Raw genomic sequence first — 10,196 nt, 5'->3', positions numbered from 1 at the left:
CAGGAAGTCACATGGCAGGCAGGTAATCAATATAGGAAGTTCTCCCTAAAAGAAACCTATGTCATCAGATGGAGTTTCTGTTTCATTGATGAATACTTTCCACTCCCTACCCCCTTTATCTGTAGCAGAAGTAACAGCTGTCTCTCCATATTCTCATACTTTGTACTCAATCCTATCCAAACTTCTCATAGGAAAAAAAAAGTATCTTTTCGATATTTTCTGGCAGTCTCAAACACTCAGAATAAAGAAAGGATCATGGACAGTGGCCAGGGTTTCAGTGATACAGAATGGAAGACATATCACTTGGAAAACCTTCTTTCAATCTTTATTTTACTGGGACTCTATTGAGAGCCCCACCTCTAATCCCCAACCAGGACTATGTTGATCCCAGGCAAGACTCTAAAGAGAATTATTAAAAGGGTGCTCTGGGAGCACCTATGAGAGAAAACAGTGCCCTAGACAAATACCTCAGTTGGTTAGGGCATCATCCCAATATGCCAAGATTTTGGTTTGATCTCCAGTCAGGGCACATATAGGAATTAACTAATGAATTCATAAATAAGTGGAGCAATAAGTCAATGTCTCTATCTCTCAAAATCAATAAATATATAAAATTATTTTTAAGAGAAAGCAGTTTGGGTTTACCAACCAGAATTAATTTGTTCTATTTAATTTTCTTCCTCACAGGATTACTAGACTAGTACACCAATGAAATGTAGTAGACAATATTTATTGTATCTGTGCCCAACAGGCATTGACATTTATTACCATATACTTCCAAGTTAGTTGGGGAAGAAAGACTGACTAGGTGATAGACTGACTCCTGGGTGGCAATGAGCCTCTGCAGAGGTTTTTAGTAGAGAGCCACAGTCCTTCACTAAGTCAACACTGTATTTCATTGGCTTGAGAGAATATGCTCATATAAAATTTATATTTATCAAAACTCTACCTGATTCAAAGATGGAAGGGACAGGATGTTTTACAAACCTTGGGACAGCTTGATGTTGACCTGTTGAACAGCTTGATGCTAAAGTCTAGATATCCACAAAGTTTAGAATGATAAAATCAGGGATTCTAAGAGTCTAACAAACTATGATTTTTAAGTTTCTTCACTCACTTAGGTGTCACAAATGAATGGAATACCTACTCTGTAAGTGTCTATGTGGGGCTTTAGCAAAATGATTAAGGTATGGTTCTTGGAATGCAGTAGTTTAAAATCTGGTGAGTGAAACAGACTTGTAAAGAAATAAAATATAAATAAAATAAATGTTCATTGTAAGGGCTTATATTTAGTAAAAATTAAAAATAAACTACATTTGGCCCTGGCCAATGTGGCTCAGTTAGTTGGGCATTGTCCCACAGACCAAAAGGTCACCAATCAGGATGCATGCCTGGGTTGTAGGTTCAGTTCCCAGTCAGGGCTTGTACAGAAGGTAACTAATCAATATTTCTCTCTCACATCAATGTTTTTCTCCTCCTTCTTCCTACCTTCCCTTCTCTCTAAAATCAAAAATAAAAATAAAATTTATTAAAAAAAAATAGAAACAGCTACATTCAATTATTTGGGATGGACTGGCACTAGCATACAAACACCTTTAAGATTGGAGAACAATATTTGTGAAGAATATGACAGTGGAATAATTTTCTAAAATTAAGAGTTTAAAGGAGAAAACAAATATTCAATAAAGATATAAAAATATTTTAAAAATTTATCCTTATTTTTAAGCAAGTCAATACAACAAATTTGAAAAAAAAAATAGTATTCCAAGCTTGAAAAGTTGTGGTGAGATGGACACGTTTTTTAAAAAAATGACTTTTTATTTTTCAATCACAGCTGACATTCAATATTATATTAGTTTCAGGTGTACACCCCAGTGATTACACATTATATAACTTACTAAGTGACCATCCCTAAATCTTATATCCATCTGACACCATGCATAGTTACTAGAATATCATTGACAATATTCATTCCCTCTGCTCTACTTTACATTCCCATGACTATTCTATAACAACCAATTTATACTTCTTAATCCCTTCACTTTTTTTCACTCATCCCTCAACCTCCCTCCCATCTGTCAACTGTCAAAATGTTCTCTGTATTTATGAGTGTATTTCTGTTCCACTTGTTCATTTATTTTGTTTTTTTAGATTCAGTTGTTGCTAGGTATGTATTTATTGCCATTTTATTGTTCATTTTTTATCTTTTTTTTTCTTTCTTCTTCTTAAATAAGATTCTTTAACGTTTCTTGTAATACTGGTTTGGTGGTGATAAATTCCATTAGCTTTTTCTTGTCTGGGAAGCTCTTTATATATCCTTCAAGTCTAAAAGATAGCTTTGCTGGATAGACTATTCTTGGTTTTAGGCCCTTGCTTTTCATCACTATGAATATTTCTTGCCACTCCCTTCTGGCTTGCAAAGTTTCTGTTGAGAAATCAGCTGACAGTCTTCTGGGAGCTCCCTTGTAGGTAACTAACTGCTTTTCTCTTGCTGCTTTTAAAATTCTCTGTCTTTAACCTCTTGCATTTTAATTATGATGTGTCTTGTTGCAGGTCTCCTTGGGTTTATATTGTTTGATACTCACTGTACTTCTTGAACTTGTAGGTCTATTTTCTTCACCAGGTTAGGAAAGTTTTCTGTCATTATGTTTTCAAACAAGTTTTTAATTCCTTGCTCTCTCTCTTCTCCTTCCCCACCCCAACACCCGTGATGCAAACTTGGTACATTTGAAGTGCTCCTTACACTATCCTCATTTTTCTGGATCCTTTTTTCTTTTTTGCTGTTCTGATTGGGTGTTTTTTGCTTCCTTATACTAAATAGCACTGATTTGGTTCTTGGCTTCATCTACTTTATTGTTGATTTCCTGTAAATTATTCTTCATTTTATTTAGTGTATCCTTCATCACTGACTGGTTCTTATTTATGGTTTCCATGTCATTTTTTATACTGTTGAAGTTCCCACTGAGTTCATTGAGCATCCTTATAACCAGTGTTTTGAACTCTTCATCTAGTATAATGTGTGTCTCCATTTTGTTCAGTTCTTTTTCTGGAGTTTTGTTCTGTTCTTTCATTTGAGCCATGTTTCTTCATCTCCTCACTTTGACAGCCTCCCTGTGTTTACTTCTACGTGTTAGGTAAAGTGGGGTGGGGTCTCAGGGAGTCACCAGAGTGGGACTAACAGTGTGAGCCACGTTGATGGAGACTCGGATGTGGCTCCAACCTGCCAGGTTTGTCACAGGGGTATCAGTAAAAGAACAAAGGCCTCTGCTAGCACTTTTGTCTTACAGAAAGCTGCCCCTCTGGTTCTCTTCCTGAAGACAGTTCAGTTCCCATATTTCTCTGGTGACTTTTGAGTTGCTGACCCAGTGCTGGTGCTCAATGCCAGTGAGTTCAAGTAAGTTTGCTCATGGGCCCTTTAGAAGGAGCTGCCTGGGACTCTCTAGTAGCCCTCTGTCTCACTCAGCCACAATTCTAGCTGGTTTTTACAGCCACACATTATGAGCATGTTTTTATGTTTTTCTTGGAACAGGGGCTGGATGTCCGGTGTGACTGGGATTCCTAGTTCCTCGGGGGGACATCTGCAGGAAGATATTCCTCCCAATTTTAATCTGCTACACCTGGGTGTTGGACTCTCCCATCTGTGTCTTTGTCCCTCCTACTGGTCTCAATGTGGATGCTTCTTTAAATCTCTTACTGTAGGACTTCCATTCAACTGGATTTCAGAGGGTTCTGAATGTTGGTTCCTCTGTAGTTTAGTTGTAATTCTAATGTGGTTATGGGAGGATGCAAATACTGTGTTTACCTACACTGCCATCCTGACTGGAAGCCCCAAAGCAGATACTTAAATGCTGCTGGTGCAAACATGAAATGGTAATTTTGTGGAAAGTTATTATATACAATTCATACTATGCAATGCAGCTTTTTTGATAGGAATCTACTATAAATAATAATCTAAAATATATGTGTAGAGAAGTCTATAGCAACATCATGAGAACAAAAAATTTTAAGATGATTAAAAAGATATAAAGTCAAATAATAGAATGTCATATTTATAATCAGAATTGTATCTTTAAAAGAAGTTGCCTGCAAAATTATATATTATATCATATTAATTATATCATATTCAACTATAAGTCTAGGGATAATGACTCTTTACTGTAAACCCTCTTGGATGTTTTGAATTTTGGGCCATGTAAATGTAACACATCCAAAAAATAAACACAATATAAAAACAAAGTATTCAGCTTAAAAATTTAAAAATACATTTACAAATATTTTTTCATGATGTTAGGAAATATACTACACAAGGAAATTTTATTGATTTCTGCTATGAACATATACAGTTAGAAAATGTATATACTGTGACTGTGTTACTAGAGTTATTTTGTTAAGTATTTTGCACCATGAGAAATCTGGGATTAGTTTACATAGAAGGAAAAAGGATGTTAAAGAAGCTCCACTAAGAAAGTGTTGGAGGAAAATGTGATTTCAGCCTGGTGTATATTTTGAGAGCATGATGGCTGTCCTCAAGTATCTAAAGTAGTGTCACGTAGAAAAAGGACCACACTTCCTCAGGGAAGTCTCAGAGGATGGAATTAGACCCATTTGTAGGACTTATTGTAAGCCATTGCAGTTCAATGTCAAAACACTTACAGACTTGTTTACTTGTTTGTAGGTCATTTCAGTTCGATGTCAAGAAACACTTACAAATAGAAGTGTGGACAAGAGGTGAGTGAATTCCCAGTCACCTGAAGGATTCAAGCATAAATTGTCATCTGCTCCATTAGACATTGTAGAAGAAGTCCAAGCATCGGAAGTGTGGTTTTGGTGTGATTCCAGCTGTGTGAGAAGTTATTTTGCTTCTTTGGGATTCAGTTCTCTGTAAAACAGGGAAGTTTGACTAAATTGCTGCCCCATTCCTTTTGAGCTTTAAATTGTTTTGGTTCTGTAGTAGTGTAATTACATTATGCTGTCTTTTTTCAGATTTACATAATATTGGCCTTTTGTCATTTGAAATACATTTCACTATACTTGTGAGCATTACCTGAGATATATTTTTAAAAGTATTTGTAAAAATGCAAAATACTATGTAACTGTAAGGCATCATTATAGTTCAACATCATTGGCAATTAGTAAAATGCAAATAACCACCACAATGAAATACCACTATACACCTATTAGAATGGCTAAAGTAAAATAAAATACTGATGATACCAAGTGCTGACCAGATGCAGAATAACTCTGTCTCTCATACTTTGCTGATGGGAATAAAACTTGGTACAAACACTCCAGCAAACACTTTGGCAGTTTTTTTTTTTAAATAAAGATGCCCTTAACATAAGACTCTGTAATCCAACTATTGCATATTTACTCTAGAGAAATAAAAGCATATGTTCATAGAAAAATCTCTACATAAATGATCATACCAACTTTATTTGTGGTAAATTTTATGCACTCCAGATATCCTCCAATCGGTGAGTGAATGACCTGTGGTACATCCATATCAGAGGATACTTCTCAGCAATAAAAAGGAACAAACTTGATACACACAGCAGCTTACATGGATCTCAAGACTATTATGCTGATTGGAAAGCCAATCTTAAAAGATTACATATAGTCTGATTTCACATATATAATATTAAAATGGCAAAATTATAGTGACGTAGAACACATCGGTGGTGCTAGGTGTTAGAGTTGGGGAGGGTGTGACTATAAAGGGGTTACTTTGGTGTGATAGAATAACTCTATATTCTAATTGTGATCACTACATGAATTTATTACATATGATAAAATTGAATAGACAAATGCACCAAAAAATTATGTTTACCTTCAAGGTTCTGGAAAGTAGGGAAATTTATATCTCTATTCACTTTTTGTTTTTGTGTTTAGCTATGAACTGTCTTATAGTCAATAAGATGAAATGTTTTTTATATGAAACATTTTCCTTCCTGAAGAATACCATAGAAATAATGGTGTGAGGTATAATTATTTGATGGTAATTTACTTCTTTTCTACTTCTTTTCTGTAAAGGAGTAAATGACTAAATGTTAAAGTAAATTCAGGCAAACCTCACTTTTATTTATATCTTATTCTTGGTTTTAAATTTTACAATCATATTTTCAAGGAAGCCTCTGGAAAAACATTTTTACATGAATTTTCACAGCTCACTCAAATGTGGTCTCTTCTTTACTATTTATGAAGAAACTCTCAGCCTTGCCAGGTTCTACTGTAGCTACTGATTCTGTTTATACTTAACTAAATTTACTTCCATTCATGTTGTAGAATAAACACAGGAGCTTGAAGTTAATTCTCATCATAGGATAAGATCTATTTTTTAAAGATTTTTTAAAATTTATTTCCTAAGAGAGGAGAGCAGGGAATGGAAGGAGAAAGAAGGGGAGAGAAACATCAATGCATGGTTACTTCTCACACCCACAACCCAGACATGTGCCCTGACTGGGAATCGAACTGGGGACCCTTTGGTTTGCAGGCCGGCGCTCAATCCACTGAACCACAGCAGTAAGGGTGCTGAGATAAGATCTATATTGAGTTTGTCTGAAGAGTGAAATTCTCTTAGAAAATGATCATTCTGGATACTAAAATATTAGCCTCTCACAGATAGTGTAAGAGTGCCCTTGTGGCTGACACTCTTCAATCACTAATAATTTCAAATTTCCCCATTTCTGGATATTTACCACTCTTGTACTTTTCTCATCTGCAGTTAGACCTCTCTTATCTGCAGTTTCTCTAGCCATTGTTTCAGTTACCCATGGTCAACCGAGGCCCAAAACAGTGAGTGAAAAATCCCATAGATAAACAATTCATAAGTTTTAAGTTGTGTGCTGTTTTAAGTAGCACCTTTCCACCCTGGACATTAATCATTCTTTTGTCCAGCATCTCCACACTGTATATACTACCTGCCTATCAGTCACTTAGTAGCCACCTGGGCTATCAGATTGATTGACTGCTGAAGTATTACAGTGCTCATGTTCAAGTAACCCTTATTTTACTTAATAATTGCCCCCAAAGCATAAGGGTAGTGATGCCAGCATTTGGGTTATGTCAAAGAGAATCCATAAAGTGAAGTGCTTCCTTTAAGTGAAAAGGTAAAAACAGTACAATTAGATACTTTGAAAGAGACAGAGAAACCACATTCACATAACTTATCTAGTGTAATGTTATAAGTGTTCTATTTTATTATTGCTTTTAATTGCTTACTGTGCCTAATTTATAAATTAAACTTTATCATGGGTATTTATGTACAGTATAAAAAACAGTATATATAGGGTTTGGTACTATGTATGATTCTAAGCCCTCTCTGAGGGTCTTGGAACATATCCCCTACAGATAAGTGGGGACCTCTATAAAAGGTTACATTTCTTCTTTTTAATCATATTCTATTAATTATGCTATTACAGTTGTCCCAGTTTTTCTCCCTTTGCCCCACTCCACCCAGCATCCTCACTACATCAGGCAATCCCCACACCTTTATTCATGTCCATGGGTCAGGTGTATAAGTTCTGTGGCTACTCTACTCCTTATACTGTACTTTATATCCTAATGGCTATTCTCTAACTACCTATTTATACTTCTTGATTCCCTCACCTTTTCACCCAAAAAGTTACATTTCTTAGTTCTGTAGTTAGATAGGGCTATGTGACTAGTTCAACCTACAGACAGTGACCAGGGGTCATGTGTTATTTTCAGGCCAAAGATTTAAGAGTCAGTACATGAATCACCATAGTCTGTCCTAGCACAGAGAACCCTCGGGCATCACCTTGAGATGGAGATACCAGAAGAAGGAAACAGTTTGAAATGTTGACCTGCTACATGAAGGGCTGTCCTGGAGAAACTCTTGGACTCTTCTTCAATTTGCTTGAATAAGAAAGTTTTATGTGATAAACTTCTGAAATTTTGGTGTAGTTTATTACTGCACTATCATCTAGCCTATCCTGACAAATAGAATCTGTATACTAATTTTGCCTATATTAAAAGTTTTCATGGCCTTTTGTGCTTTCTATACTGAGGTAAATATTTATATGTAAGTTGTCAGTTTTTCCAAAAAGAAAATATTTAATATGATAAATATTTAAATTAACTTATTTTATTAGTCTCCCACCACCAAGCTTAAGATCTTAAATTTTTAATCTAAATGAACAATAATACTTTGAACTATATATAGGTTTATCTCAAACATTTATATTTTATGTTAGTCATAACCAACCAATAAAAAGGATACATTTTTTTATGCAGTCTTTTAATTCACTAAATAACCATTGATGGTTCTGGTCATGTTCCCTGGGAAGCAGACCCTTAAATAGAGATTTGCATACAGGTAAATTTATTAGGGAATTCTTGTAGATTAATACTTGTAGTGAAATAGAAGATTGAAGAAAAGAGGAAGTTGAACTGTGATATAGTCATAATGAAACCTAACTCAACTTTATGGGTGGCTCTTAAGCTAAAATGGCCATTCACAAGTGTATTAAGTTGGGGCAAGGGAGCTGGGCCTTTTATGCCCACCAATATGCAGCCATTAGATAAAGACTGCTCCCAATAAGTGGATATGGCAACAGGTAAGGCAGTTCCTGGATGGAGCTGACATCTTGAAAGCTGTGAGTCAACAGCATTCCCAGCAGCTGGATAAACAAGTTCTTCAGTCCTGAAGGGAAGTCTGGTGTCAGTGGAATCTACTTCAGTGTCCAGAACAACTGATAACACAAAGAGGCAGGTATCTATCTGAAGTTGTGATAGTGGTGATCACCACCACCATTATTACTGTCATTAGTACCATTAGCGCCACCATCACCATGATCACATTTGCTTGAAGCTTTATTATGTGCCCAGCATTTGTCCTAAGTGCTTTGAAATTGTTAACTTGTGTAATTCTCAAAATGAAATAGTCCTATGATATAATCTTACATGCTTTGCCTTCAAAAAAAAAATCAGTATAGCAGCTTTGTGCTGCATATCCCAATGCCAGAAATGCTTTGCTAATGGTGATTCAGTAATTTTTATTGTAAGTTATTCTAGCCAGTCTGAGCAGCTTCCTTTGGTAATTGTCATTAGCCAGGATAGTCACTTTTTTCATGGGTTGCATCTTTTAAATCATGGATGGTATTATGATGTCTGTAATTTATTTTAAAATAATTGGGTATAGATAATATACTAGTGTATGTGAATGTATGTATGTATTAATTTAGGTGACATTCTAAGTGTTGTTGCTTGATATAATTAGAAATTCACACTCTCAGGAATGGTCTGCTAATATTTAACCTGAAGGCCACGCTCCAGAGGAAGCTACAAGTAATTTAGTCATATTTATCTTGAACAACACCAGAAAGTTGCTTATTAACATATTGGATATTAGCAATGAGTTTTCACTGGTGAAATTAGTGTTGTTCAAGTTATGTGGATTGGCTAATATATTTAGACATTCCACTTTTGCAGAACAGGGTGTACAAATCTAGCAAGCATCATCATCTGTATCCTTAGGAAAGGCACCAAGTTTGATTCTTAAAATGTTCTGTATCCAGCTATTGATTTACTGGGTTCTGGTTGCCTGAATCCTGCCTCAAATATTGCTGCATCTGCCTTAAGTGAACTTTTCATGCACATTGTCGTCATGTGGTAACCAGTCTTCGCATTGGCCCTCAAAAACCTTAATATCAATGATCCTTACTATTCATCCCTCTGTGTAGTTCCCTCCCACATTAGATAGAAATCACCTATGGAAGCAATAAGATATTCTAGAAGTGGAGATACATGATTTCCAAGGCTAAGTCTTCAAAGACATAGCAGACTCTGCCTTGTTCTCTCTTGGATTATGTATTCTGGGGGAAGATAGCCACCATGTTGTGAAGCTGTTCAGGCAACCTTATGGAGAGATCAATATGCGGAGAAACTCAGGTCTCTTGTCAGTAGTCAACCCTAACTCACCAGCCATGTGAGTGAGCCATTAGAAGCAGATCCTCCAGCCTCACTCAAGCCTTCAGGTATTAATAGCACCAGCCAACATCTTGACTCATCAGAGGCCATGAACCAAAACTACCCAGACAGCTTGATCTATCTCTCATCTATAGAAACTATGAAATAATATCTGTTGTTTTAAGCCAGTGAGTTTTGAGGTAATTGGTTATGCAGCACTAGATAACTATAATAGTACATCATGGTACCTAAAAGGACAGAAAGCTGAA

The sequence above is a fragment of the Phyllostomus hastatus genome, unplaced genomic scaffold (genome assembly GCF_019186645.2).
Source record: "Phyllostomus hastatus isolate PE091 unplaced genomic scaffold, TTU_PhHast_1.1 phas_contig_58, whole genome shotgun sequence".
In the NCBI taxonomy this organism is placed as follows: Eukaryota; Metazoa; Chordata; class Mammalia; order Chiroptera; family Phyllostomidae; genus Phyllostomus; species Phyllostomus hastatus.
Note: the sequence above shows the minus strand (reverse complement) of the source record.